Source organism: Solanum lycopersicum, chromosome 7 (assembly GCF_036512215.1).
Source record: "Solanum lycopersicum chromosome 7, SLM_r2.1".
NCBI lineage: Eukaryota > Viridiplantae > Streptophyta > Magnoliopsida > Solanales > Solanaceae > Solanum > Solanum lycopersicum.
The window spans coordinates 5,112,719-5,119,956 of record NC_090806.1 but is presented as its reverse complement, the minus strand read 5'-3'; the positions used below and the strand labels follow the sequence as shown (position 1 = coordinate 5,119,956).

The 7,238-nt window shown below is 31.7% G+C and overlaps 1 long non-coding RNA gene across 1 annotated transcript; it reads right to left on the bottom strand.

Annotated features, from left to right (window-relative positions):
- Nucleotides 1-712: 712 nt before the first annotated feature.
- Nucleotides 713-6,575, bottom strand: LOC138337159 (uncharacterized). Its single transcript, XR_011210643.1, has 3 exons — nucleotides 6,509-6,575; nucleotides 5,746-5,822; nucleotides 713-800 (listed from the first exon to the last, which is right to left on the bottom strand). It is a non-coding gene; the product is annotated as an uncharacterized lncRNA (long non-coding RNA).
- Between the last annotated feature and the right edge of the window lie 663 nt (nucleotides 6,576-7,238).

The window sequence follows — 7,238 nt, the reverse complement described above, 5'->3', positions numbered from 1 at the left end:
AGTATGCCGGTGTACATTCAATGTTTGTTCATAAATTCAAACATCTTCCTACACATGCACTATTGGAAGTCAAAAAACTATAAACTACATAACAAGAAGTAGGACAAAAAAACTTTCCAAGGACTGAAACAAGAACTTATTTCTCTTTTACAAAAAGAAACTAACTTTTTGTGTCTCATCTTATAGAACAAAGAAAAAAAAAGAAATATAAGCACTATTAACACTAGTTTCAACTCACAAAAAGTTCTTCCTTTTAAGCTTGACCAGATAATCACAATCCGCAGTTCAAATTTCTTCTTTACTCATTTTCTTGTCATTGAATTCGTAATCCCATGAAATCCTTGGCACAACATCGAAAAAGATTCAATGTTTATCGAAATTTAATCTCTTTTTTTTATTAGAGGTTTTTGAAAGCTTTATATTAGAGGTGAAAACAATGGTAATAACTAATCCCTTTAAAAAAAAAATTGGTACTGTTAATATAATGCAATAACTAATCTCTTTTTCATAGTTATAGTATCCAAATCGTAGATACGCAGACTAATTGTTTGGACCACAACCAATATGTCATCCAAGTGGTACTCACAATTGTAGACAATGTAATAACAATTCAGAAGCACAAGCAACAAGTGTATGAAAATGAACTTCAAAGTTTAAGGATTATCAAAAGAACGAATGCAGTTAAATGACAGGAAAATCATCATTAAAAGAAACAAAGAAAGGATTTGAACTCACTTTCTCCATAAATATTCATTTTGAGTAATATGCATAAATCGTGTGACTCCTTCGGGCAGTTGGACCTTAAAAAAAAAGTTAAGAATTCTTCATTACTTGATGTAAATAGAATGACACATTATAACGCAAAATCACGTATATAAGCAAAGGGTCTTCATTTATTATACAGTCATAAACATTATTATACGGTCATCATTACTTAATATTAATAGAATGGCATATTGTAATGCAAAATCAGGTATATAAGCAAAGGGTCTACATTTATTATGCAGTCATTAACATTATTATATAGAAAATATATAATCAAATATGCAATCAAATATCATACACCATGACATCAATGTGTGCTGGTGAAGTAACTCGGTAAGAACGCTGAAACCTTAACATTGTCATTCCAAACCAGAAGGATATTAAATAATTCTACTTTTTCGATACGTAAATTTTATTAATAAAAAACAGCAGCTCTAAGATGGTGCTAGAACAGTAGAACGTATATGACTATCAGTATAGCTCTTTCCCGCTGCAAGGAGTCAATATGGTAAAAAAGAGCGTTGAAATGATTTACATTTTTCATCTACATTTTTTCAATAAGCCCACGTTTGTTGAGAGGACAAACCAGACTTTGTTGAGAAAGATCAGTTATTGAGGAACTACAGCTTTAGTTAGCTATGAAGGGGAAATAATAAAAGTAATCTAGTCTAGTCATCTGTTTATTCAATATCACTTATTAAAATAATTCTATAACATTATAGCACCAGAGTCTACTAAAAAAGATGAAACTTATATATGTACTCAATAGAAGACACTAATATCTTCACTTACTAGTCTTTCTATACTAGTACAACTATCAACCGATATTACTCAGTGAGACATTCTCAGGATCAAATTATTGTACTAATCTTATCACCATTCTAATGTCATATAAAAAGAGAATTTTTTTTCATTAGTTCTCTGGTTATATTGTTGTATCAGTTCTCTGGGTATTATCTTCTCATGAGAAGCCTACAAAGCCACACAAAATCATATACACATTGTTACATGTCATCATCACTCCAAGCGACACATAAATTATCAAAGACATTTGGAATACAGAATGCATCGATAAACTTTAGATCTAAACTCTTCAATCTTTTCCAGTTTCACTCAAGGAAATAGTTGTTGAGACTTCTAAAACTTAAATAGGAAAATAATTTGTGAACCAAGTAAGAGATGCTAGGATCTAACTCATCAATAATAAAAGTTGATTCTTGCACTCTCTTTTCTTTAATAACATTTATCTATTTTCTTCTTTATCCATCTATAAAGGCTTCCCTAGAATGGAAAATTCTATATACGAGCATTCAAGTTAATAAGTTAACTTACGTTCATATCTCATACGTGATGTAATGCCTTACTAAATTTTCTATTTTTACACTTTCTTTTCACAAGGTAAATAATAATATTAGTGTTTAAGTCAATAGGCATTTAGATGCAATAAGTATGCCAAAAGGAAAACCCTATAAAATATATGATTTTCTACGAAAATCACCTAATCTTCTACACAACATGAGACTTCATGTTGCAGCAAGAGAAAATAATGGATATGAGGCTTCTCCTCAACTTAATAAAATTCATCATCTCTATACGTTCAAAAGTTCCCTCCACCTTTTCGTACTTAAAACTATTAATCTAAAAACTTATTAAAATACTATTTTATAAAAAGCTTTTTATCAACTTAATATAAGGAACTATTCAAATGCTTTATTTTGATTGTCTTGGTCATAGTATGCCATTTTTTTTTGTAGGAAAGTCAATTAGTCTCTTTTTATTTAGTAATCACCAAATTTGAAACTACACTTTTTTCTGTATGGAAAATTCACAAGTCCAAATTTATTCAAATCTACTAGTAACTAGGTCTACCAACATCTTGAATCCTATATGAGAAAGCTACAAATTTGCTTACTCTTTAAGTAACACAACCACATAATTACATCCAAGTTATTTAATGATCACTTTGCTAATCTGAAGTAGATAGCAAAGTGTTTGTCCCTATCATTATTTTCTCTCGCATCATGTGTTATATGTAAATAAGTAAATGAAGTGTTATCTAACATCTTAAGCTTTTAGATGATATGGTTACACAATTCACCATAGTATTAGCGCATATAGAGGCGGTGAAATCGAGCTTCACAACAACCCATTATCAAAAAGCATGTGCATGGTTCATGCTTCCACATGACGAGGGAAGTTGAAAACATAATTTAAGTAATTAAAATATGTTCCCTTTTATAGCTTAAGTTTTTTCATAAGATAGTTAGACACGTTGACAACATATACATAAGATTCCCCTATAAGTAAACTGTAGCGGTATTGTTGCCACCGGACATAGCGAATGAGATGCACTCTTTTAATAAAGCATGAGAGAGAAAAAAAATCACCATATATTTCCTTCTTTACTTTCCTTTTTCCTTTTTTCTCCTCTCCTCTTCTCTTGTCATACCTTCTACTTTATTGGTGGATCCCAAAACTTATTCACTTATGGTGTCCAAAACTAGAACATTATACCTCATCATTGAATATACACAATACAACTTGAGATCTAGTAGATAAACCAAAAATAGGTATGGATCTAACTCTACTATCATAGTAACAAAATGAATCTAAACATAACTCATGAACCCCAATATCTACGTCATGAGGTGAGGCTTGTTCAAAACTAGTTCATCTCTTTTACCAATAGGACATTTAACAAACGCCAAAAGTTTAATATCATGCTTTCTTTTCCTTTTGATAGATAATATACTGGTACCCAATTAGCTTAAGCATATCTTGACTACTAAAATTCATATTATGATATAAAAGAAATATCAAACATATTATATTCAAAGTGGAATTCTATATAAAAGTGGATGGTTTGGTATGTATGGAAAATTTGTAAAAAAGGAATTCCATAATCTAGAAGATTACTAAACATTTGAGAGCCACCACACTAAACGTGTTACTTAAATCCTTAACAAAACTTATGACTTCCAATTCAATTTGGTTCTTTGTTAATGAAAATATGCACTTGAATTCTCGAATTGGAAACATCAAGTTTACCCTAAAGAGCGAATGACTAAAATTACTTTAAGCATTAGCAGAAGCAAATTGTATGCACATACCTGTGTTGTCAAAGACCTATTTAAGGTGCGCTTAAGCTCTAAAGGTTAGCGAACAACAGGTTGAATGTCGCATTTTGCTTAGTTGGTGCATCAATGTAGTCATCAAGACACTAAGGTGTATACCTTACTACAAAAGGGTGTGGTCCCTAATGTTAAGAATTCATCACCAACTTAATTATGTACTTAAGACAGTCAAGAAAAATCTTGAATATATTCCGGAGTTATAGAGAACTGAAGGAAGATCTCTAGAATGAGTATTCTAGAGAGAATAGTCTAGAAATATTCTAACTAGGGTAGTACTAGAATTAAATAATTAAAGAAATATTCTAGAATATAGTAGAAAAATATGCTTAGCTAGATTGTTCCATCACCTCCTATAAACAGAGGTGGTCCATTTGAGTTGTATGCAACCAAGGAAGAAACAAACTAACTTCAAAAATTTATTTTTTTTCACCCCTACCCTCAACCCCCCCCCCCCCATCCACCCCCCCCCCTCCAAAAAAAAATTAAGTTTGCTTTTAAAAAATATTTTAAAATTCAAAATTTCATTCTTTAAACCCTACCCTCAACCCCCACCCCACTACTAGCCCACTACCAGCTTCCCCCTCCCCCGCCCCCCCCCCCCTTCCAAAAAAAATAATATTATTTTCTTCAAAAAATTCAACTTGAAAGCTTTATTTTTTTCATCCCTACCCCCGAAACCCTCCCCCCCCCCCCCCCCGCGCTTTCCACCCCAAAAAAATTTTAAACTTGTTTTTAAAAATATTTTCAATTTCAAAAATTATTTTCTATCTAGTAAAAAATAAAAGATATTTCTCAAAAACATTTTTTATTCAAAAACCAAACACAAAAAAAAAATTCAGAAAATTTTTTCTAATCACCAACTAAAGATGAGAAAATAAGTCAAATATCAACTTGTTTTCCGGGAAAACATTTCCTTCATTACCAAACGCACCCTGCGACCTATGTCGCAAATCCTCCACCTTTTGCCACTCGAACTAGGCCTTGGGAGCAGGAATCAAAGTAGCCTTCTCCAAGGCAGAGCCATTACTGGAAACATTCTTCTTGCCCACTAAATTTTTAGTGATATCGGGGGGGGAGGGGCAATGTAATGATGAAGCTAGATATGATTAAAGTTTATGGCAAAGTCTCTACCTTGTTCTTAGGCATCTTGATTTCTCTAAGCATTGGGTTAAACTTATCCATAATTATATCTTCAACGACTGGTATTCTATAATTGTAAATGGCAATCGTCGTGGTTTCTTTAACTATTGAACGGGTTTTAGGCAAGGATATCCTCTTTTCCCTTTCCTCTTCATTCTGAGAATGCTTAATGATCTGCATAATCACACTGCTTACAAGAGTTTTTATATGAGAAATAATAGTCCTAGAATTAATCATTTAACTTCTACTGATAACACCATTATTTACTTGCGATGGTAGCATAAATTGTACACCGTGTTCAGTTAGCTTTTGATCCAATTTGGACCCTCACCCCACCCCTTTTCTGGCGGTACTTGATAGAACAATCCTACACTGCTATAACCCCATAATCATATCAAAATTTGGGATGCCAAACTCAAACTTGTACTTTTGCCCCTATCAATGATCAAAGTTGGAAAAAAATTTACAAAAAAAATAAAATAATAGGAAAGGTAATAGCATGACAGTACTTTTTTTAGCTTGTCATATAAGTTATAAAATACCACTACTTACACTCTTTCTCAACACATGATTGTAACACAAATTTGGTGCACTATCCATAAAATCTGCTGTAAATTTAGAAATTGATAAGACCATTGTAAAAGTAAACTAATAAAGAGAAACAACAGAGTAACGATCAACTAATTAAGAGAACTATCTAATTTACCTGGTTTCTGCAAGTGTAGCAACACGGACAGTATCCCGGTGTACATTCAATGTTTGTTAATAAATTCAAACATCTTCCTACACACGCACTATTGGAAGTCAAAAAGCTATAAACTACATAACAAGAAGTAGGACAAAAAAACTTTCCAAGGACTGAAACAAGAACTTATTTCTATGTTACAAAAAGAAACTAACTTTTTGTGTCTCATCTTATAGAACAAAGAAAAAAAAAGAACTATAAGCACTATTAACACTAGTTTCAACTCACAAAAAGTTCTTCCTTTTAAGCTTGACCAGATAATCACAATCCGCAGTTCAAATTTCTTCTTTACTCATTTTCTTGTCATTGAATTCGTAATCCCATGACATCCTTGGCACAACATCGAAAAAGATACAATGTTTATCGAAATTTAATCTCTTTTTTTTATTAGAGGTTTTTGAAAGCTTTATATTAGAGGTGAAAACAATGGTAATAACTAATCCCTTAAAAAAAAAATTGGTACTGTTAATATAATGCAATAACCAATCTCCTTTTCATAGTTATAGTATCCAAATCGTAGATACGCAGACTAATTGTTTGGACCATAACCAATATGTCATCCAAGTGGTATTCACAATTGTAGACAATGTAATAACAATTCAGAAGCACAAGCAACAAGTGTATGAAAATGAACTTCAAAGTTTAAGGATTATCAAAAGAACGAATGCAGTTAAATGACAGGAAAATCATCATTAAAAGAAACAAAGAAAGGATTTGAACTCACTTTCTCCATAAATATTCATTTTGAGTAATATGCATAAATCGTGTGACTCCTTCGGGCAGTTGGACCTTAAAAAAAAAGTTAAGAATTCTTCATTACTTGATGTAAATAGAATGACACATTATAACGCAAAATCACGTATATAAGCAAAGGGTCTTCATTTATTATACAGTCATAAACATTATTATACGGTCATCATTACTTAATATTAATAGAATGGCATATTGTAATGCAAAATCAGGTATATAAGCAAAGGGTCTACATTTATTATGCAGTCATTAACATTATTATATAGAAAATATACAATCAAATATGCAATCAAATATCATACACCATGACATCAATGTGTGCTGGTGAAGTAACTCGGTAAGAATGCAGAAACCTTAACATTGTCATTCCAAACCAGAAGGATATTAAATAATTCTACTTTTTCGATACGTAAATTTTATTAATAAAAAACAGCAGCTCTAAGATGGTGCTAGAACAGTAGAACGTATATGACTATGAGTATAGCTCTTTCCCGCTGCAAGGAGTCAATATGGTAAAAAAGAGCGTTGAAATGATTTACATTTTTCATCTACATTTTTTCAATAAGCCTACGTTTGTTGAGAGGACAAACCAGACTTTATTGAAAAAGACCAGTTATTGAGGAACTACAACTTTAGTTAGCTATGAAGGGGCAATAATAAAAGTAGTTTAGTCTAGTCATGTGTTGATTCAATATCACTTATTA